This window comes from Pleurodeles waltl, chromosome 5, assembly GCF_031143425.1.
Source record: "Pleurodeles waltl isolate 20211129_DDA chromosome 5, aPleWal1.hap1.20221129, whole genome shotgun sequence".
Lineage (NCBI taxonomy): Eukaryota > Metazoa > Chordata > Amphibia > Caudata > Salamandridae > Pleurodeles > Pleurodeles waltl.
This window is the reverse complement of record NC_090444.1, coordinates 1,841,820,007-1,841,842,325: the sequence shown is the minus strand read 5'-3', so window position 1 is coordinate 1,841,842,325 and position 22,319 is coordinate 1,841,820,007. Positions and strand designations below refer to the sequence as shown.

At 43.7% G+C, this 22,319-nt stretch overlaps 1 protein-coding gene across 1 annotated transcript in view; it reads right to left on the bottom strand.

Annotated features, from left to right (window-relative positions):
- DNAH8 (dynein axonemal heavy chain 8) overlaps nucleotides 1-22,319 on the bottom strand; it is a 9,979,189-nt gene that overhangs the window by 28,213 nt on the left and 9,928,657 nt on the right. The window lies entirely within an intron of this gene.

Below are 22,319 nucleotides of genomic sequence, written 5' to 3'. Positions count from 1 at the left end.
CCCCCGTTTCACTTGGGTCTCGATAAAAAGGTGGTTGGATTCAGGGCCGGCTTTAATGCGGTGCGACCGGTGCACCCGTACCTGGCGCTGACTTTAGTAGGGGGGCGATGTGTTTAAAAATAACTTTTGGTTTAAATGGTGAACTTACTTGTGTCCATTAGTTTTCAGGCAACACTAAAAATGCCAAGATACCTCTGGTGATTAATGTTTCTACTGGTGAGAGACCGGAATTGTGTCTAGTGGCAGTTTTGGCTCATCATAAAGTAGCGTGGAGGGTTAATGTGTCTGCTGCAAAGAACGGATACCATGCAGATCACAGAACTGAGGGCCCGAATTACAAGGATCTAGCGCCTCCTTCCGCCATGTTAGCGTCATTTTTTAAAAACGAATGTGGCTCAAGGAGACAATTTTTAATGCTCCATATTAACAAAGGGGCGCAATACATGCATTGCGCCACTTTGCGACCCCTTGCGCCACATTATGCCTGTGTCAGGCATAATGTATGCAAGGGGGGTGTTCCGGCGTTAGGAGACCCTAAAAAATGGCGCAGTGAAATCTACAAGATTTCACTGCACAATTTATGGCATAATTTTTAACGCCTGCTCAGAGCAGGCAAAGTGACGCACCCATTGTAAGCAATGGGCATCCTTGCACTTTGCTGCACTAGCGGCAGCATTTGTGATGCTAGTGCAGCAAAGCGCCAATATAGCGACAAAAATGTTGACACTATTGTCCTAAGGCGCACCATGATGTGCTGTATTGTAAATATGGTGCAACCATGGTGCTGTTAGGTGGCGGTAGGGGCACGCAAGAAAAGTGGCGCATCAGGATAGAATGCACAACTTTCTTGTAAATCTGGCTCTGAGTGTGAGTGAACTATGAGTAGCAATATAAAAAAATTAAACATATTACAGAGAGGCTATGGAGGTGCGCTGTTGGAGAGTGGTAGTGAGGGAATTCATGGAGAAAGAGGTCATGGGGGGTGGTACCAAGAAAGATTGTTGCACCGGGTACCACCAGCGCTAGAGCCAGCCCTGGTTAGATTTATAAGTGCAACACCATGTGTAGGAAGTTGGCTCTGTATGTACTATTTCAAAGTAAGAAATAGCATGCACAGAGTCCAAGGGTTCCCCTTAGAGGTAAGATAGTTGTGGTTCTAAAAATTCTGGACCCATGTAATTTACTTTGCCACAGCAGTACGATTTTAGTATCAAAAGACCGATAATGACTAGTACACTAAGCATGAGCATTTTCGCTCAATTCCAGCAGCGTTTTCACCTCAAAATCGCCATTTTCGTCCTGCACTCGTGGCTCCCATTTTATACACGGCAGCCATTTTTAAAAGTTGCCCTCACATAGGCTTATAATACAGTCAGATTTGATTCCAAGGACACGTACACCTTGATTGACTTTTCTCTGACCTGGGCAAGCTGGAACCATTGCCTCAGGCCAAACCTGTTTGGTCAGTCCCTCTCCCAGTGGCCGAATCAGATAGCATCAAGGCACACCATGCCATAAAACCCTTATTATCGCTCACACACCCTGCCTAATCTTGCTCACACCTGCACCTGCTCTTTTCTTCTTCTTACTTTACGAGGGGGAGGTGCCCGTTTTTATTGGGGGTCCACACTTATCTGATGTAAAATACTAGGCCTTGCCGGGTAATTTATTATGGGTTAGATGACATGAAATATGAGGTTTCATCATGACACTGTTTTTTCCTTTGTAGTGAAAACATGTGAATGACCAACCAAAATGTCAAGAATGTTTGCCTGAAGCTTAAAAAACTGTATATAAGGAAACCTGACTTTGCATTGAAACACAGTCTCCTGAGAACATACAAACCGTGCTGTTGTACTTCTAGGACGCTTGTTACTTGGCTGCAGCCAATAAATTCGATCTTTGACTTCACCTAGAAGACTCTGAGTTTCTGTGGTCTGAATCAGGAAAGTACCCGAGGTCTTTGGGTGTACCCTGGCACCGCTGGGTTACCGGATCAGTACCGGTTCTGAAAAACCCAGTACCTCAGTTGGCGCCCAACTTGGGGCGATACCAGCGGTACCGGTCCAAGCCTGAGGTCCGTGGGGAGCTTCGTGTGAAAATTCTGGAGGAAGGCCGCCACTTCATCGACCCCTGCATGTCGACGTGGTCCGAAAGTCTTTGCTGCGAGGTTCCCCGCTTCCCGACGGCTACGAAGGACTGCTGCTCTGGCTATCGCCCTGATTTGGACCCTTGATGTTTGGTAGAGCGAAACGATAAGACGAGTCTTCTGGTGACGTCATCGATATTTTCAGTTAAGTATAAGTGGAGCGTCTCCCAGTCCTTAGTTGGACACTTGGTTTGGTCCTTAAGTTGGACATTTGGTTTGGTATCCCTTCGGGATCACTTTGATTTGGAACTTGCAAGTACCAAAGCCGAAGGACTCGTGTATTCACGAGACTATCGTAAACGATAATCCTTTGAAGTTTGAAGCTAGACTAGTGAGCGAAGATGCCTGGTCTTAGCAGACTTGGAAATTTGTTTTGTCTTGGTTGTAAAAGGGACTCCCGGTTGGAGGACTCATGTCCGGTTCCTCCGATTGGAACTCCAACCTATGAACTATATGTGAAGCACGGAGTAGGCCCCATCACATTTAATAAAGTATGGGTCCGCTATTCTTGGAAATAATTGAGAAAAGTTTTCTTTTTTTTCTTGTAAATATGACTTACAACTAGGATCTGCAAACGGTTCTGTAAGTAAATTGCGACGGCGCTATTTATGAAAAATGGCTAAAGCGCGCTGTATTGTGTGTACTGAGTGTTTTCTGTTTATATCTGAAATGAGCTCAATGTGTGTTTGTGGGTCTTCTTGATGTTTACAGTTTGTTAAGTAAAATGTTGGTTAATTAATATTAAGTAGAAACTTAGAAAAAATCCAGAAATGAACCATGTGATGTGCTAACATAGCTATATGTTGCTCTTTAATTTATAGAATGAGCAATTGTGCACATATACAAAACTGCTGTTAAATGCTTAATAAATTAGAAAACACATTCAATAGATATAAATAGGGCCCCAAAAAAAAACAAAAAAAAACAAAATTATCTATTTTTGCAAAAAAAAAAAAAAAAAAATACATTTACAGCATTTTTCTTAGATGCATTGTAATAGATGTTCACAGGCAAACTTTTCAGCTGCAGTATATTTGATAGGAATGTTCAATTCAGCCAGCACTTTCCCAGTTAAACATGGGTGGAATTTTGCATAACCTTCCTTTTAAATGAAAGTGGCGCAAAAATGTAACGCATTTCAAGTTAGGCTTATGCGCTTAGGCTTGTGAGTTAATGTATCCCAAATAATAGGCAAGGGATGCAGCTTGCTTTTATATGTGGAATTATCACAAAAAAAAGAATAATTGGGTTTTTATTTTTTTAAAAAAAGAAAATTATTAATTATGGAAAAATTATTTAAAAAATAAGTGCCTTTCAAAATCGTTTTTTAATATTTATAAAGCTTAATACCTATACTATGACCTCCTAACATTAAAATTTTATTTAAGTTATGTTGCACCGCTAAAATGACATTTGTATGTGCAATTTTCCCTTGGCGCAGGAGCAAACAAGCTCATTTCTACAAAGTATAAGTTAATATTTTCAATGGCTGACTCATGGATTGTGTAATAGACATTCTGGTAATGCATATTATGCAAGAAAATTGTAGGATATTGATTTTTTAATGCCTAAAATATCAAAGTCGATTTTGGGCAAAAGCACTGTTTAAACTGCATTTTCTTTCATTCAGAGTACTTTTTAAAGTGTCTCAGGCTTCAGTAAATGCATACATTTAGGTTTGATATATATTTGCAGGTTGTGCCTTCTTATGATTCAATGAGTCAATGTGCCAGTACAAAGGCTTGTTTTAATATCAAGTTTGAAGGTTCTAACTTCAGCTGGGCCTACTGAGACGTTCATTCATTCGAGGTTGATGAAATATGTACCATTGCATGGGATTGCAACAAGCATTTATTCTAACAACTGGTATGTGTGTTATTAAGGTTTGTGAATTATTCACAGTAAATGTAGTTTAATAATCTGGAAATAGAGATAATTTTTTTTTAGCGCCTAAAAAGGAAAAATTATTTTGTTTTTTAAATAGAGTGAATTATTCCAGGTTAGAAGGAAAATAGGAAGGCCTACTGTCTTTGACAGATTCAGAGTGGCAGAAGCTAGGAGAGCTACAGAGGCTGGCTCAAGTCACGCTCCTGAGATGCTATCTTTAGTTTTCCCATAAACAATGGAGGAGGCTGTCATGTTGACACTTGTGACCTTTTAAATTAGGGCCTTGTCTCTGTGAAATGCAGAATGACCCTATGGGCCTCTAAAAGTGGGATTTCTGGTTTCTCCAGAAGAACATCAATACAATTAAAGAACTTAATTCCAAAGGGAAAATATAAAAAAAGGGGTTTCTTCGAAAGTCCCAACATCATGTTAAATGCTCTGCAGAACTGATACATTTGTGTCTCCGCTCTAAAAAAATAAAATGATGCCTGCTAGTTGCTTTTATTTGACAGAAAACGAAGTGTTGCATTAAGTCTTAGACAGAAAATAAGATGCAGCCCTTTTTTTAAAAATGTTGAAAGCTACATGCCTTAATGAGAACGATTTGCCAATTAAGACTTATTTTTCACAGTGGAAATTGTAGGTGCCAAAATTAATATGGAGTGTCAGTGTAACAATTTTTACTTTTAGAAAGGTAAAACTAAGGTGGCTTGATGTTGCGAAGTAACTGACAAGAGGGTAACAGTTAAGTAATGGAAATTTATTTTCATGTATTTGGTCCTATCATGAATTGTTCTTGCTGGTCCTGTATGTTAGAAGAGAAACAGTAAAGTTATATTTGACAGCAGATTTCCATTGCCTGGTGATCTACTGTCAAAAGGAGGGTAAGGATTTTAAACCTGACAAATTAAACAGGCCCAAATATTGGGTTTTGGGCTGCAGGTTTACAGTGCATAAAGTACATGACATGGTGTTGTGTGTCACCGCTTATTCACACATGCTATTGTTTTGTCTATGCTTTTGTGCTTGATACACAGCAAGTATATCTGATGGCTTGATGTTTTGTGCGTTTTTATTATTTTTTTATTTGTTTTTTGCATGTTTGTTGCTGCTTTTGATACTATTACAAGCTCCCCTGTGTTGTGAGGGGATGGTCATGACGATGCCCATCGCTACGCAACAGTTGGTTGAACTTGTTCTGGTTACTAAATTCCACAGATAATGATATTTCATGCTGTGAACATAAGAGACAAACACTTCACCAGTGCATGTCTATTTGGCAATAATGGTATTGAAGGAAAATAAAAAGAGATATACAGGATCAAAGTGTGTCACCTGCAGTTAGTCACGTTACTGCCCCTTCCCTTAAAGGAACAGGCAGCCCTACATTTATGTAGCCTTGATTGGACCTAAGGATGAAATTATAGATCTGTGACTCAAGATGGCCTAATTTCTATATTACATTAGTTAATGATGTTCTGTTTCCTAAGTAGCATATGGCTTTCGTTCCTTAAAAGAAAACCAGGTTTTCATTTTTTCCTGAAGAAGGAACTGAAACATTAGCTAGGAGTACCGTATATGGTGTAGTCGCCAACGGTAGAGTTAAAATTTGTGTAACTTTGGCCTTTGTGTATCACCCGTACTCTCGGTGTTGTGTCACATGCCTGACTATCACCCAAATAATTATTTTTTGTTCTTCCTATAGATTTTTTCTTTTGTTACTTCCCCTGACCAATGTCGCATCATGCTTAGTTATTGAGATTTTAGCTATGTCCTAGTCCCATTTCTCTTTTTCGAATTCCTTTCACCAGTCAGCCCTTTTATTATTATTGATGTATTGTTCAGGTTCACATTTCCAGACTGCAGTGATGTACCAGGGACCCCCATGTTATGTATAATTCCCTTTGGTATGACCAGACTGGTTTTCAAGAATTTGCCTTAGGCCTGCTTCAATGTTTTCCAGCCTGACTGTCAGGGTAGCGATAGACTGGTTAACTGACTCAATATTATAGTAAGACAAGTTTTCCATTTCAATAGGAGATATCTTATGTTTACCTTTTTGAACATGACGAATTTTCAATGTCTATTTTAATTTGGTTTTCGGTTCCCTTCTGTTCCTGCTACTTTAATTTTTGGTGGGATCAGATGTGTCCTAATCATGCAAATATCAGGACCCTCTAGTTCTTGTCTTTTTGTTTGCACATTTGACTATTAGCCTGTGTATTGCATAGTGCACCTGATGCACAGTTTTTAAAGGAAGGTTTCTACATGTCCCTGATAATCGGTATCATGTGATTTCTCTATTGAGATGTTCTAAGGTAAGGAGGAACACCTAGACTTAATCATTGAGGAAAATATGTGTTTACCCCATTAGACAATGCCACTGTGTGAGGAAATCCATTCAGATAGAATTCTCATGTAGCTATAGATGGCAGAGAATAATGGAGAGAACCCAATTAAAGATGCTAGAGACCCTGTTTTGCCCTTCTGCCTTTGTCTTTGTATTTTATGCCCATGGTGTATGGCTACTCCTTTGAAGATTGCAGACCACCTGCTTGCAGTCCCCTTGCTAAAAACCATGAACTGTTTTTTTTACTAAATTGAAGGAAACTAACAACTGTGGCACATTTCCTACGTCACTAGATTCTGCGGGTATCAAGTCATAATAACCTGCAGGACATTGATTTAAGCCTAATTCCCATCAGTGACAGCTACAGATGAAAGACGGACGTCTTGGCCCTACAGTCTCAGCACCCAGAAAGTAGCAAAGCTGGACAGCGATCGCCAGCGCATGGTATCGTACTTGCTCCATCAGACGGCGTTGGACATCACAAGACCAAAGTTTCAGTGTAAAAGAGCTAAAGAGAAGGATTCCTGTTGTTGATAGCAGAGCTGTTTTGAGGTTTCATTTCTCTACCTGTCATGTGCTGGTAACCTCTGACAGTGTGCAATCCCTTGAGCCCCTTGGCCTGAGTTTTGGCCACACACCCCCTTTTCTTTGCTCCAACGGAAGAAGGGCAGTGCACCGGAGATTTCAAGTTTGGAAAAAGGCACTATATTGTGGTGCCCATGAAAGAGCAGCTTGAGCGTCCTCTGACACTAAATAATGAGTGTTGGAGTCTGAAAGTGCTGCTGAGCTTGAGCTATTTCCCAATTAATGGTGCTTGGGTCTGCACAAGATGATTTGTGCCCTTGATCAATGAAGAGCACATTGTTTGTAGTGTCTGCCACAGAGGAGAGACACTGGTGCATTGCTTTAAGACATTGAGACTTTCGAGTGAGCTGTGGGTGTTTGCCAGGAGGGCACTCCAACTAAGCAGTACTTTTCTCACGAAGAGGCCTGAATTGAGAGGCCCATGCGAAAGAAAACAACAAAAGAAAATTTGATGGACAATAGAAGCCTGCCAGAGAGGCTTTTTGAACGGACTCTGGGCATAGTTGGTTTCACAAGAGGTTTCCGTGTGATTGTATAGACTAGGTGTTAGGAGACTGATTGTTTTGCTGGCATTGTTTTAAAGTACTATTCTGTTTAGTAAAAGCAGAATAAAGTCCATTTTCTGTGGAAAGAGTACCCCCTTTTCACCTTAGAGCATTGATGAGAGTCACCACTGTTCCACCTGAACATACAAAAATTACTGAAATGCAGAGGAGCCCTAAAAATGTTACTAGATAATTTTAGGATTTGCTTTTTGGTTAGGGTTGTGAAAAATTATTATTTCATTTGAAATAGTGGTCACTACTTTCTCCCGTTGTCTATATGTTCTTAATAACGTGTTTTCTAGTGTCTTTTAAACATGACGTTGTCATTTATAGGTGGGATTGTTTTTCTCTACTCAATTGACTTCTGCACCCACTTCCCAACCTATCTCTTTTCCTACTATTGTTTCTTTGCACTCTTTTCACCCTTTTCCTGAACATGAGCAGGTTAGAAGATCAGAATTCGTAAGCAATTCTTTTGTACAGCTTCTGCATCAACACTAGTTAGTAGTGAACATCACTAATTGTTGGGTGTGTGATCTTATGCCACCTACTGCAGATAGAGGTATTCCTTATTTTGTCCTGCCATATGTGGGCTTTTGTGCTACTTCATGTTCGAGGAGACCTGTCCAGAGAGAGTTACCAAGTACTAGAATTTTGCTCCAGCAACATCTCCATGGCCTTATAAACATAGACCTGGACTCATATTAGCATGAGAATAGGTTTATTGCCTATGTAAGGGCAAAAGGAGGGTTTGTGGTTCTAAAAATTCTGGACCCATGTAATTTACTTTGCCACAGCAGTACGATTTTAGTATCAAAAGACCGATAATGACTAGTACACTAAGCATGAGCATTTTCGCTCAATTCCAGCAGCGTTTTCACCTCGAAATCGCCATTTTCGTCCTGCACTCGTGGCTCCCATTTTATACACGGCAGCCATTTTTAAAAGTTGCCCTCACATAGGCTTATAATACAGTCAGATTTGATTCCAAGGACACGTACACCTTGATTGACTTTTCTCTGACCTGGGCAAGCTGGAACCATTGCCTCAGGCCAAACCTGTTTGGTCAGTCCCTCTCCCAGTGGCCGAATCAGATAGCATCAAGGCACACCATGCCATAAAACCCTTATTATCGCTCACACACCCTGCCTAATCTTGCTCACACCTGCACCTGCTCTTTTCTTCTTCTTACTTTACGAGGGGGAGGTGCCCGTTTTTATTGGGGGTCCACACTTATCTGATGTAAAATACTAGGCCTTGCCGGGTAATTTATTATGGGTTAGATGACATGAAATATGAGGTTTCATCATGACACTGTTTTTTCCTTTGTAGTGAAAACATGTGAATGACCAACCAAAATGTCAAGAATGTTTGCCTGAAGCTTAAAAAACTGTATATAAGGAAACCTGACTTTGCATTGAAACACAGTCTCCTGAGAACATACAAACAGTGCTGTTGTACTTCTAGGACGCTTGTTACTTGGCTGCAGCCAATAAATTCGATCTTTGACTTCACCTAGAAGACTCTGAGTTTCTGTGGTCTGAATCAGGAAAGTACCCGAGGTCTTTGGGTGTACCCTGGCACCGCTGGGTTACCGGATCAGTACTGGTTCTGAAAAACCCAGTACCTCATAGTGGCAAAAAGAGATAATTCTAATGCTCTATTTTGTGGTAGTGTGGTCGAGCAGTAGGCTTATCAGAGGGTAGTGTTAAGCATTTGTTGTACATACACACAGGCAATAAATGAGGAACACACACTCAGAGACAATTCCAGGCCAATAGGTTTTTGTATAGAAAAATATATTTTCTTAGTTTATTTTAAGAACCACAGGTTCAAGATTCACAAACAATACTTTAAATGAAAGGTATTTCACTTAGGAACTTTAGGAACTTTCAATTAGAAAAATAGTATAGGAGGCTGGCCTGGCTTGTAATGGGTACCAAGGGGTACTTACACTCTGTACCAGGTCCAGTTATCCCTTATTAGTGTAGAAGAGGTGTTTCTAGCAGCTTAGGCTGATAGAAGGTAGCTATAGCAGAGCAGCTTAGGCTGAACTAGGAGACATGCAAAGCTCCTACTATACCACTGGTGTCATGCACCATATCATAAGAAAACCTAATACACAGATATACTAAAAATAAAGGTACTTTATTTTTATGACAATATGCCAAAAGTATCTCAGTGAGTACACTCAGTATGAGGATGCCAAATATACACAAGATATATGTACACAATGCCAAAAATATGCAGTAATAGCAAAAGGAAGTAATGCAAGCAGTGTAAAGTTACAATAGATTGCAATAGGAGCACATAGGTATAGGGGCAACACAAACCATATACTCCAAAAGTGGAATGCGAACCACAAATGGACCCCAAACCTATGTGAGCTTGTAGAGGGTCGCTGGGACTGTAAGAAAACAGTGAGGGTAAGAAAAATAGCCCACCCCAAGACCCTGAAAAGTAGGTGTAAAGTGCACCTATAACACCCAGAGAGCACAGAAGTCGTGATAGGGGGTTTCTGCAAGGAAGACCAACACCAGCAAAGCAACAACAGTGACCTGAGTACCTGTGAAACAAGGGGACCAAGTCCAAGAGTCGCGACAATGTCGAGAGAGGGCAGATGCCCAGGAAATGCCAGCTGAGGGTGCAAAGAAGCTGCCACTGGATGGTAGAAGCTGTGGATTCTGCAAGAACGAAGAGGGCTAGCAACTTCCCCTTTGGAGGATGGATGTCCCAGGCCATGAAGAAGCTTGCAGAGGTGTTCCCACACAGAAAGACCGCAAACAAGCCTTGCTAGCTGCAAGGGTTGTGGTTAGGGTTATTGGATGCTGCTGTGGCCCAGGAGAGACCAGGATGTCGCTACTTGGATAAGGAGACAGAGGGGGCGCCCAGCAAGTCAGGGAGCCCACACAGAAGCAGGCAGCACCCGCAGAAGTGCCGGAACAGGCACTTAGAAGAGGAGTGAACCGGAGTCCATGCGAAGTCACAAAAGGGAGTCCCACAATGCCGGAGGACAACTCAGAAGGTTGTGCACTGCAGGTTAGAGTGTCGGGGACCCAGGCTTGGCTGTGCACGAAGGAAATCCTGGAAGAGTGCACAGGAGCCGGAGCAGCTGCAAATCATGCGGTACCCAGCAATGCAGTCTAGCATGGGGAGGCAAGGACTTACCTCCACCAAACTTGGACTGAAGAGTCACTGGACTGTGGGAGTCACTTGGACAGAGTTGCCTAGTTCCAGGGACCACGCTCGTCGTGCTGAGAGGGGAACCAGAGGACCAGTGATGCAGTCTTTTGTTGCCTGCGGTTGCAGGGGGAAGATTCCTTCGTCCCACGGGAGACTTCTTCAGAGCTCCTGGTGCAAGAAGGAGGCAGGCTACCCCCAGAGCATGCACCACCAGGAAACAGGCGAGAAAGCGGCAGGATACGAGATACAAGGTTGCAGAAGTCGTCTTTGCTACGTTTTTATGATTTTGCAGGCGTCCTGAGCAGTCAGCGGTCGATCCTTTGGCAGAAGGTGAAGAGAGAGATGCAGAGGAACTCTGGTGAGCTCTTGCATTCGGTATCTGAAGAATTCCCCAAAGCAGAGACCCTAAATAGCCAGAAAGGGAGGTTTGGCTACCTAGGAAAGAGGATAGGCTAGTAAAACAGGTAAGAGCCTATCAGAAGGAGTCTCTGACGTCACCTGCTGGCCCTGGCCACTCAGAGCAGTCCAGTGTGCCAGCACACCTCTAAATCCAAGATGGCAGAGGTCTGGGGCATGCTGGAGGAGCTCTGGGCACCTCCCCTGGGAGGTGCAGGTCAGGGGAGTGGTCACTCCCCTTTCCTTTGTCCAGTTTCACGCCAGAGCAGGGCTGGGGGATCCCTGAACCGGTGTAGACTGGCTTATGCAGAGATGGGAACTATCTCTGCCCATCAAAGCATTTCCAGAGGCTGGGGGAGGCTATTCCTCCCCAGCCCTGACACCTTTTTCCAAAGGGAGAGGTTGTAACACCCTCTCTCTGACGAAGTCCCTTGTTCTTCCTTCCTGGGCCAAGCCTGGCTGGACCCCAGGAGGGCAGAAACCTGTCTGAGGGGTTGGCAGCAGCAGCAGCTGCAGTGAAACCCCGGTAAAGGTAGTTTGGCAGTACCCGGGTCTGTGCTAGAGACTCTGGGGATCATTGAATTGTCTCCCCAATGCCAGAATGGCATTGGGGTGACAATTCCCTGATCTTAGACATGTTACATGGCCATGTTCAGAGTTACCATTGTGACGCTATACATAGGTACTGACCTATGTATAGTGCACACGTGTAATGGTGTCCCCGCACTCACAAAGTCTGGGGAATTTGCCCTGAACAATGTGGGGGCACCTTGGCTACTGCCAGGGTGAACACACACTAAGTAACTTAGCACCCAACCTTCACCAGGTGAAGGTTAGACATATAGGTGACTTTTAAGTTACTTATGTGCAGTGTAAAATGGCTGTGAAATAATTTGGGCATTATTTCACTCAGGCTGCAGTGGCAGGCCTGTGTAAGAATTGTCAGAGCTCCCTATGGGTGGTAAAAGAAATGCTGCAGCCCATAGGGATCTCCTGGAACCCCAATACCCTGGGTACCTCAGTACCATATACTAGGGAATTATAAGGGTGTTCTAGTATGCCAATGAACATTGGTGAAATTGGTCACTAGCCTGTTAGTGACAATTTAGAAAGCAGAGAGAGCATAACCACTGAGGTTCTGGTTAGCAGAGCCTCAGTGAGACAGTTAGTCATCACACAGGGAACACATACAGGGCACACTTATGAGCACTGGGGCCCTGGCTGGCAGGGTCCCAGTGACACATACACTAAAACAACATATATACAGTGAAATATGGGGGTAATATGCAAGGCAAGATGGTACTTTCCTACACAACCCCCCCCCCAAACGAAGGACAATAAGACTAGCCATGACCTGATGAGACTTCATTGTCTAAGTGGAAATATCTGGAGAGTCCATCTGCATTGGAGTGGGTACTCCCAGGTATATGTTCCACTGTATAGTCCATTCCCTGTAGAGATATGGACCACCTCAACAATTTAGGGTTTTCACCTTTCATTTGTTTTAGCCAAAGTAGAGGTTTGTGGTCTGTCTGAACAATGAAGTGAGTGCCAAACAGGTATGGCATCAACTTCTTCAGTGCCCAGACCAGAGTAAAGGCCTCCCTCTCTATGGCAGACCAACGCTTTTCTCTAGGGGTCAACCTCCTGCTGATAAAAGCAACAGGTTGATCCTGGCCATCAGAATTGAGTTGTGATAAGACTGCCCCTACCCCTAATTCAGATGCATCAGTTTGAACAATTAATTTCTTGGAGTAACATTGGCTTTTTAGGACAGGTGCAGTGCACATGGCCTGTTTCAGCTCCTCAAAAGCTTTCTGACAGCTAGCTGTCCATAATACCTTTTTAGGCATTTTCTTGGAGGTGAGGTCATTAAGTGGGGCTGCAATGGAGCCATTGTTCTTAATGGACCTCCTGTAATACCCAGTGAGGCCTAAGAAGGCTCTCACCTGGGTCTGAGTTGTAGGGGGAACCGAATCTATGATCGTTTGGATTTTCCCCTGAAGTGGTGCAATCTGTTCTCCACCTACCAGGTGTCCCAGATAAACTACTTTCCCCTGCCCTATCTGGCACTTTGAAGCCTTGATAGTGAGACCTGCCTTTTGCAGGGCCTCCAAAACTTCCCATAGGTGGACCAGGTGATCATCCCAGGTGGAGGTAAAGACAGCTATATCATCTAGGTATCCTGCACTAAAAGCCTCCAATCCTTGCAGGACTGTATTCACCAACCTCTGAACAGTGGCAGGTGCATTTTTCAAACCAAAGGGCATTACTGTGAATTGGTAGTGCCCTCCAATAGTTGAAATTGCAGTTTTTGCTTTAGCATCCTCTGATAACTTGATCTGCCAATACCCTGCAGTCAAATCAAAGGTTCTTCGATACTTGGCAGATGCCAGTGTATCTATGAGCTCATCTGCCCTGGGTATAGGGTGAGCATCAGTTTTTGTTACCTGGTTGAGACCTCTGTAATCTACACAAAACCTCATCTCTCTTTTCCCATCTTTTGAGTGAGGCTTTGGTACAAGCACCACAGGAGAGGCCCATGGGCTTTCAGAATGTTCAAAAACTCCTAGTTCAAGCATTTTCTGAACTTCTTGTTTTATGCAGTCCCTGATATGGTCAGGCTGCCTATAGATCTTACTTTTGACAGGCATGCTGTCTCCCGTATCTATAGTGTGCTCACACCAAGAAGTGGTGCCTGGCACAATAGAAAAGAGTTCAGAAAACTGACCCAGGAGATTTATGCAGTTGTCTTTTTGCTCAGTAGTAAGACAGTCTGCCAAAACTATACCTTCCACTAGAGCATCTTGTTCTGTGGAAGAGAAGAGATCAGGGAAAGGGTCACTCTCTTCTTCCTGTCCTTCATCTGTTGCCATGAGCAGGGTGAGATCAGCCCTGTCATAGTAGGGTTTTAGGCGATTGCCATGGAGCACCCTAAGGGGACTCCTGGCAGTGCCCAGGTCAACCAAGTAGGTGACCTCTACCTTCTTTTCAACAATGATGTGGGGTCCACTCCATTTGTCTTGGAGTGCTCTTGGGGCCACAGTCTCCAATACCCACACCTTCTGTCCTGGTTGGTACTGAATCAGAACAGCCTTCTGGTCATGCCATTGCTTTTGGAGCTCTTGGCTGGCCTGAAGGTTTTTACTGGCCTTTTTCTTGTACTCAGCCATTCTGGATCTTAGGCCGAGTACATTGTAGTGTGGTTAGTTTTACATATTCATTGCGCTTTAGCTTCAGGCTTTAGGCCTTTGTGCATTTTGCCCTGAATATATTTTATTCATTTGCTAATAGCTTAGAGCTTCTGTGCACTTTGCTCTACATGCTTTTTTATTAGGCTTCGTACTGTTATTTTTCAAATAGCCAGTTCTACGGTGTTGTTTTTTATTCATATCACACTGTTTTGCCTACTTCAGCACTGGAGTTCTCCATGACATGTTTACTCTGTGCTTCAGTCAAGGATACAGTCTGGTACATTGCCGATAGACGTGGTAAGAGTTTAGACTGGGCATTCCTGCGTAGGGACATTTTGTGATCACGCTGACATGTTAGATATAAACTAACTTCCTTGTCCCAGTACACGCGAGAGGGAGATTCCGACCAGGGAACCACAACTTGACGCTGACTGCCTCGTTGCAGAGGCTGAACCAAGATCACAGGTCTTTGCTCAGGTATGAGGGCTGATATCCCCATAGTGATTCTAATAGGCAAGCTAGAAGCTTAACATGCTGTGCTCTAGATAGAACAAGCAGAGGGAGAGTAGAAACTGTTTGACAATATGATAGCTTTGTTTTTATGTTTTACTCTCCTGGTAACTATCACAATCCTACTGTGTTGTATCGTTCTGGTTATTGCGGCTCACGCCTTAATATCTAAAATACAGTTGTTTTATTAAAACATTATATAAAACTTATACTGTCTTTGTCATTTGTATATGAGATCATATTGGAAATAAGAGAGTTGGTTTGGATCTGAGTAACCACGACTTCCCTGAGAAGTTCCAAAGATGTCATGCGCTCGGCTGCCAAATCATTCCTCCCACATGGGAGAAATGAGGCACTGCTAGTTAGCCGGAGCAAAAAACGGATTTAGGGTGACAGAGTTCTTTACACGTGGGTCAGACTCAGTCCCCCACACCGTTATCGATCCTGCTACCTAGAAATCCAGTAGTCTCATTTAGAATAATGAGAGCCCACGCGACATGGCGCCGCCAACGTTTGGTCTGGCTCTAATGATTAGGTCCAACTGACTCTCTTGGTCTCATATATATTTTGACTCCTCGGTTCCGTATACAGAGACGTCCGTGGGGCTGAGGGTTTCCGCCGCCACGGCATAGGTGCTTCCTATTGCTTAGTGGTTGGTTGTTCAAGCTTGAACTTTGAAAGAAAAAAAACCCGATATTGGTGTGCCTACTCTGCCCTGCGGCTGTTTTTTATAAAATGGCGAATCCTAATGTAGTGAACATAGCAATTAATATGCGACATCCGCTCACAACACATCTATTGACACATGGACTGACAGTCCAGGGGGGTCCAGTCACTTTTGTGGTGGACGCCCATGCAGCCTATAGAACGGAGCTTTTTTATTCTTGGGTCGCTTTTCCAGCAGTGGATGGGGGAACAAATACTTTTCAAGAATACACAGTTGCGAATGCCCCTGGACAATACAGGGCTTACGCTTATTTAGAAATACCTCTATCTTATCAAGAACACCATAATTGGCTTGATGGCGCCCTCCCACACACAATAGCACAAGTAAGGTTAGGTCCACTGAGTAATGATGGTCCTACCTGGCCTTTATTGGCTACATATACACCACATCCTGCGGTTGCACAATTGGCAGAGGTTGAAGTTCGTCGTTTATATACAGAATTAACGGCTACATATAGACGATTGGTTCAGTTTGTAATGCAGACATTAAATACAAATGCAGCGCGTGCTGCTCCAGCGCACCCACAGGCGGTGGTTCCGGGTCTTAATCCGGCCACTGTACACTCAGCTATGGGTAAGGCACCGGCTAAACGAGAGGAGAGTCCGTTTTGGCTGGCGCAAAAAATTAATACGCTGGAAGCAGTATTTCCCCATACGGGACCTCAGGATAAACATGGAATTTTGACGATGTGTTTGCCGTACGGGATGGTTCCTCCGGTGGACCTTTGTAATACCTGGGGCACGGTGTTTGCCGCGCTCTACACTACGGCACACGGTACACCGACATTAGCTAATTTACCGGACGTACTTAAGCAGATTCAGGAAGAATATGGGGCTGCCCCTGCCTTGGATTTGGGCATGCAGTTGCTGGGCAATTTTGCCACAGTTTCTTCTATTATTTTGAGTATTCTCAAAGGAGAGGCAGTAGCACTAGCAGTGCGTATGCGTCTTCGGGATGTTCCGCTGCTTCAACAGGAGCGGGAACTTCCGAGAATAATAGCGGAAACATATTCTAGTATTGGTCGTGATAGCCTAGGGGCTAGACCACAAAAACCCCAGTTACAGGGTAAAAATAATAAAGATAATGCTAAACAGCAACAACCTGAGGGTTCGAAAAAACGCTGGGAAAAGAAACAGCAAACACCTAAGAAGGATGATGGGCAGTCTCCGCAAACGGAGACCCCACAGAATAAGTATAATCTCAGGAATAGGGATACTTTGAAGACGCCTGATAGATATCAATATACTGATACACGCCAATCTCGTTCCTTTCAGGACTCCTCGGAAAAGAGAAGTGAGAGAGGTGGGCGGTCAGAGCGGAGGACGGAGTACGTGAAACCGAGACAGGATTCACAACGCTCAGCGGAGGTTTCTATTAAACAAGAAGAGAAACCGCTGCAACAGAAACAGCAATTCAAAAAGAAGAAAGTGGCAGCTGTCTCAGTTAGACACGCCGCTCAAGAAGAGAGTTCTCTTGACGAACAAGACTTGGGCGTTAGCACTGTTAGACAGCGCGGCAGAGGTCACAATAGTTCGCCGGAGTCTTCTAGAGCATCTGGAGGTGAAAGCAACTGATGACTTCATACAAGTAGAAACGGCGGATATGCGAGTCTCTGATCCTGATAGAGTATATGAAGTAACTCTGCGATTGGAAGGGGACATTGACCGTGTTATTAATGCCATTTTTTGGGACCATGTGGTAAAATCATATGATGTTCTGTTGGCCGAACAAGATTGGCCACCTGACTTTGTTCGCGACTGTCCAGTTGGGGAGGAGGTTATTACACCTTCCTTCTCACCACTTGTTCCGAGAGAACTTGCGGAGTCCTATAGTGAATCATGGGCTCTAGCACAGGCTCCCGCCTTGTATAGAAATAACGTGGGGTGGGACAGACAATCACCTTATCATGTAATACCGATAAAGGGCGAACCTCAGCCACAACCGCAATATCCTATCAAATTTGAAGCTAGGGCATCGGTTAGGAAAATTCTTACACAATTGGAGTATCAGGGTGTAATTGAGCCCTGTGTCTCACCGATGAATAATCCCTTGTTTCCGGTTGCTAAACCGGACCATTCATATAGGATAGTGGTGGATTACCGACATTTGAATAGTCATACACGCACATATGCAATACAGAATTCACATAGCGCAGCGCTTATGAATAATATAGTGCGTAAAAAATACAAAACAACATTAGATATCTCGAATGGATTTTTCTGCCAGAATATAGCGCCCGGGAGTCGGGACTATACCTGTTTTAGTGCGTTTGGCTCTCAGAAATTTTTTTGTCGTTTGCCTCAGGGGTATAAGAATAGCCCAGGACTGTTTTCGGCTCGTGTAACTGAAATGCTGCATGAGTTCGACCCTGAAGCATTATCATATGTTGATGACATATATCTGACAGATGATGAGATTCTGCAACATCTAAGGCGTGTATCGCGCATTGTTGTGGGATTTGCTGATATTGGCTATAAGTTCAATTTTAAGAAATCGAAGATTGCTTTCCTCAGCGTCATTTTCCTGGGATATGAGTTGTCGAGTGAGGGGAAGAGCTTAGCGCCACATTTTTTGGAGAAATGTGCTTTATTAGGCCCTCCTAATACGGTTCGGAAGCTCCAGTCATTGTTGGGGTTTCTGAATTTTGGCAGAACTTACATTCCTGATTATGCAACGCGTATAAAACCCTTATACGAGTTGATTCGCCCGAATTTTTCGAGTAAACTTTGGACGATTGAACATACACACATACTGCGAGAATTACAGAGTGATCTTTTAGCAGTTAAACACTTACACACTCGGGACAACAAGACACATTTAGTGATCAGGGTAATACCTGGGGCTGTTGGGTTTACTTATGTCACCTTTAATGAAGGGGAGACTGTCCCGATTGCATACAAATCTCACTTGTATTCTGCTGCAGAGCAACGTTTTGCACAAACTGAGAAAATTCTCACTGCAGTACAGATGGCTGTTATTAAAGAAAGACCGCTGGCCCAGGGTCAACGCATTGTTGTCGTTTCCCCGGTTCCGGCCTTAGAGGCTGTTACCAAAGCAAGTGTTCCTAATTCGAAGGCTCTACACCCGCGATGGATACAATGGGCTACGTCTTTGACAGCCACTGATGTCGATTATGTATTTGACCCTAAACTGCAGACTCAAGAATTTCTTCAATACGAAATAGAATACCCTGTTTCTGCTGGTACATTGCCTATTGACCAATATGAAGTGGTCATGTATACTGATGGCTCTGCGCAACCGGCGGTTGGGACTAAACAACAGTATTCTGCTGCATGTGCGGTGGTGAGCGGCACTATGGAGGGGGAAGTGTTCTGCCCCCGACATACTTATACTAAAACCTTGGGAGATTGCACGGCACAGCTGGCTGAGCTCAAAGCTCTATTGTTAGCATTGGAGCATGCGGATCCGGCACTTTTAACCTTGCTGGTCTGTGACTCCTACTACTGTGTGCAGTCTTTCAGCGAATATTTACACTATTGGAAGATGAATGGGTTCAGAGATTCTAAAGGCAACACCATTAAGCATAAAATGTTGTGGGGTAAGGTTGCGGATCTGAAGGAGACGCTTCCTAAGGTCCATGTTGTGCATACACTTGGACACCAGCGCGTTGGAATACACGTTGCTGGGAATACTTTGGCTGATGAAGCCGCGAAATCGGCAGTGGCTGTCGCCACTGTGGCCGCAGTAACTCGTTCGAGTTCCAAACCAGACACAGAAATATCGGCTGCCATAAAAGCTACTGCTGATGGCACGCCTTTTCCTAAAGGATTTCCTTCAAAATATAGTTACTGCTTGAATGGTGCGCTGAATGCTACTGTTACAATTCCAGGCATTGGTGTACGTGAAATTCCCAATAAAATTGAGAGACCTCGATTGATTTCTGCAGCACATGAGGGGGTGGCATCTGCACATGCTGGGGTGGCTGCCACAATTTAACTTTTACAGGCTCGTTACTGGTGGCCTGGTCTCTATAAAGAGACGAAACAGTATGTCCTTTGTTGTGACATTTGTCAACAAATTAAGACATCGTCGGCTAGACGCCCGCAGCAGACGCCCCTTCTGATTTCAAACAAACCATTACAGTGTGTGTACTTGGATCATTGTGGTCCGCTGACACCTGATAGTGCATACAAATATATATTGGTTGCTGTAGATTCGTGCTCCAGATTTGTATGGGTATGGCCACAACGCTCGGCTGACGCTCGCACTGTTATTAAAGATTTGCGCATCTTTGTCGATATATTTGCAGTTGCGGCTTTTCATTCGGACCAGTGCCCTGCTTTTGCCTCTAAGGCATTCAGGGACACCATGGCTTCGTTGGGGGTCCAACTCCAATTCTCGTCTCCATTTCATCCCGAGGGAAATTCTGTCGTGGAGCGTTTAAATCGTGATTTAAAGCAGTCCTTAACGGCCAGAGTTATAGGTACGGGTCGTGGTTGGCTAGCCCACCTATATGGAGTTCAGAGAGCACTTAATAACTTGCCTAGAAGGTCACTGGGGGGTCGTACTTCATATGAGTGCGTGTTTGGAACACAAATGTATGTTCCTGATCTAGATGGTCCTGGTGTGGAGGCGGCAGATACGCCCTTTGACATAAATGATCGTGTCACTGTTTTGCAGGATTTACAACAATTCCGTGAAGATAACTCTTCTGCCAATGCTGCCTCCTCAGGAATTAAGGATGAGCCAGTAACACCTACTGGTTGGATACCCAGGATTGGGGATCTGGTGCGTGAAAAGGTCGCAGTTAAAAAAGAATTTGGTCCTTCTTATCGAGAACCTGTCCCTGTGTTAGGGGTAAGCGGCACGAGAACTGTGATTTTACCGCCGCTGCGAGGGGCCAAAGGAAATCGCTTTGTTTCCATTGATAATGTCAAGTTGCAACATGTGGCCGATTCTGCACAGCAGACCAAGAGGGACACCCAGTAGTTCCGGAATCCCTCTCACTACTGGGGATGAGGTCCCGCTGCAGGTGATTTTCACCGACACTGTTTCCTCTCCGAGCTTGGGGAGGGTGGATGATGTTCTTGCGATCGTTCCACCGACGGCGATTAATATGGAATCTTGTGATCAAATTGCTGTACGTTCTACTGATGTTTCTGAACATGTGGTTTATAGCGTGCCACGGCGGGAGCCTCCGTCTGCTTCTTCGTTCAGAGTTGCACCTTTTGCTAGAACTGCTTCTGGCTGCTTCAACGACGCTGATAATGATGGGTCCGGCTCCTCGTCTTCGATGTCTTCTGTCCACGGTCCACGATGGCTGCTGGGATGGCTTAAACGAACATATTTTGTTTTTCCTTGGAACTATTTTTGGCTGTTTTTGGCCGTGATGACTATTTTATTATGGTTGGGATTTGTGGTTACTTTTTTTCTGATAATACATGGTCATTTTCTTCCTGATCGATCTGAAATTGAGCACGTGGAGACTGTGTTAAAACCACATTTTTCGTCTCATATGGTTCGAAGAGACTTGTCCACAGTGAACATTTCTGCTATACCGGTTCCGGATGGCATTGTGTGGGATAAAGTAATGTTTGATATATATGGTCCCACTGAATTGATTCAAATACCGTATGTCCTCAAATTATCAATGAATGATATTGTTATACCTGGCATTGTTTCTGATGATTGGGATGTGAAGACAGTAGATTCTATGCTAACGGATTTGCAATATTATACTGTCTATGACGATGAAGATGCTTACCAGTTTAGAGATAATCATGGTGACATGTTTTGTTACAACTATTATGGACACCACTTTATTCATAAAGCTAGTAGCCCTAAGTCCATGTTTAATTATGTGCAATGGGAACATTGCTCGACTCCTCCACAAGGGAGTTCAAAAACGTATTATGACAAATTTGCATATTTTACTGGGCATGATCCACGTAATGCTAGGTCCTACTATTTTAAAGTTACACCGTATTCTAATAAGCAAATGTTATTGACCGATACTAAATTGTTGTATTCTAATTTGTTTGTATCTAAACTGTCGGTCGAGGGATATGAATACTGGTTCAAAACTGTTGACTTGAAAAGCGTTTGGGGTACGAAAAATTGGCAAATGCGAGGCAGGGACACGTTATTTAGAGCATGTATTATCCCTGTGCAGATGATTTTCCTCAATTACACAGTACAACAGACTAGCTGTTTGGGCTTGGCGACGATTAAGGAGTTAACTTTGCCTAGTATACCTGTCCCTTCTAAATTAAAAAATTGGCAGCACTATGTGAATGCTACTTTTAGTGAATTTACACATTGGGTCCAGAATGGTACACTTAACACTTCATCGTTGCATCCAGGCGGGTGGTTATTATGGCCTGTAGACACTAATATGTGTCATCAACGTTTTGTCACCTCTTCAGGGGGGTTCAGGACTAGTAGGGCAGACCCTCGTTACGTTTCACGAGAACATGCTGATATTATAACTACATACAGTGTGGGGAAGCTTTGTCAGCAATGGTTGAAGTCATCCACGCTGGATGCAGTTAAGTCACATCTCATGTTACTGTCTAATAATACTGATTTACAAGATTTTTTGTCAGGTCCCAGAGTACCACGGAAGAAAAGGTTCTTATACGAGGTTTATAATGAGATTTGGAAGCTTTCACAACAAGAGGCTGCAGCACGGTTGAGGCAGATTGATCAGGAAAATCTGATGCAGACCTTGTCTGTTGTTGATAATGGCATGCATACCCTTTCTGAACGTGTTTACACGATTGACAGCATTGTTTCCTCTGCCATTGACATTATTAAATCGGACATGTCTTCT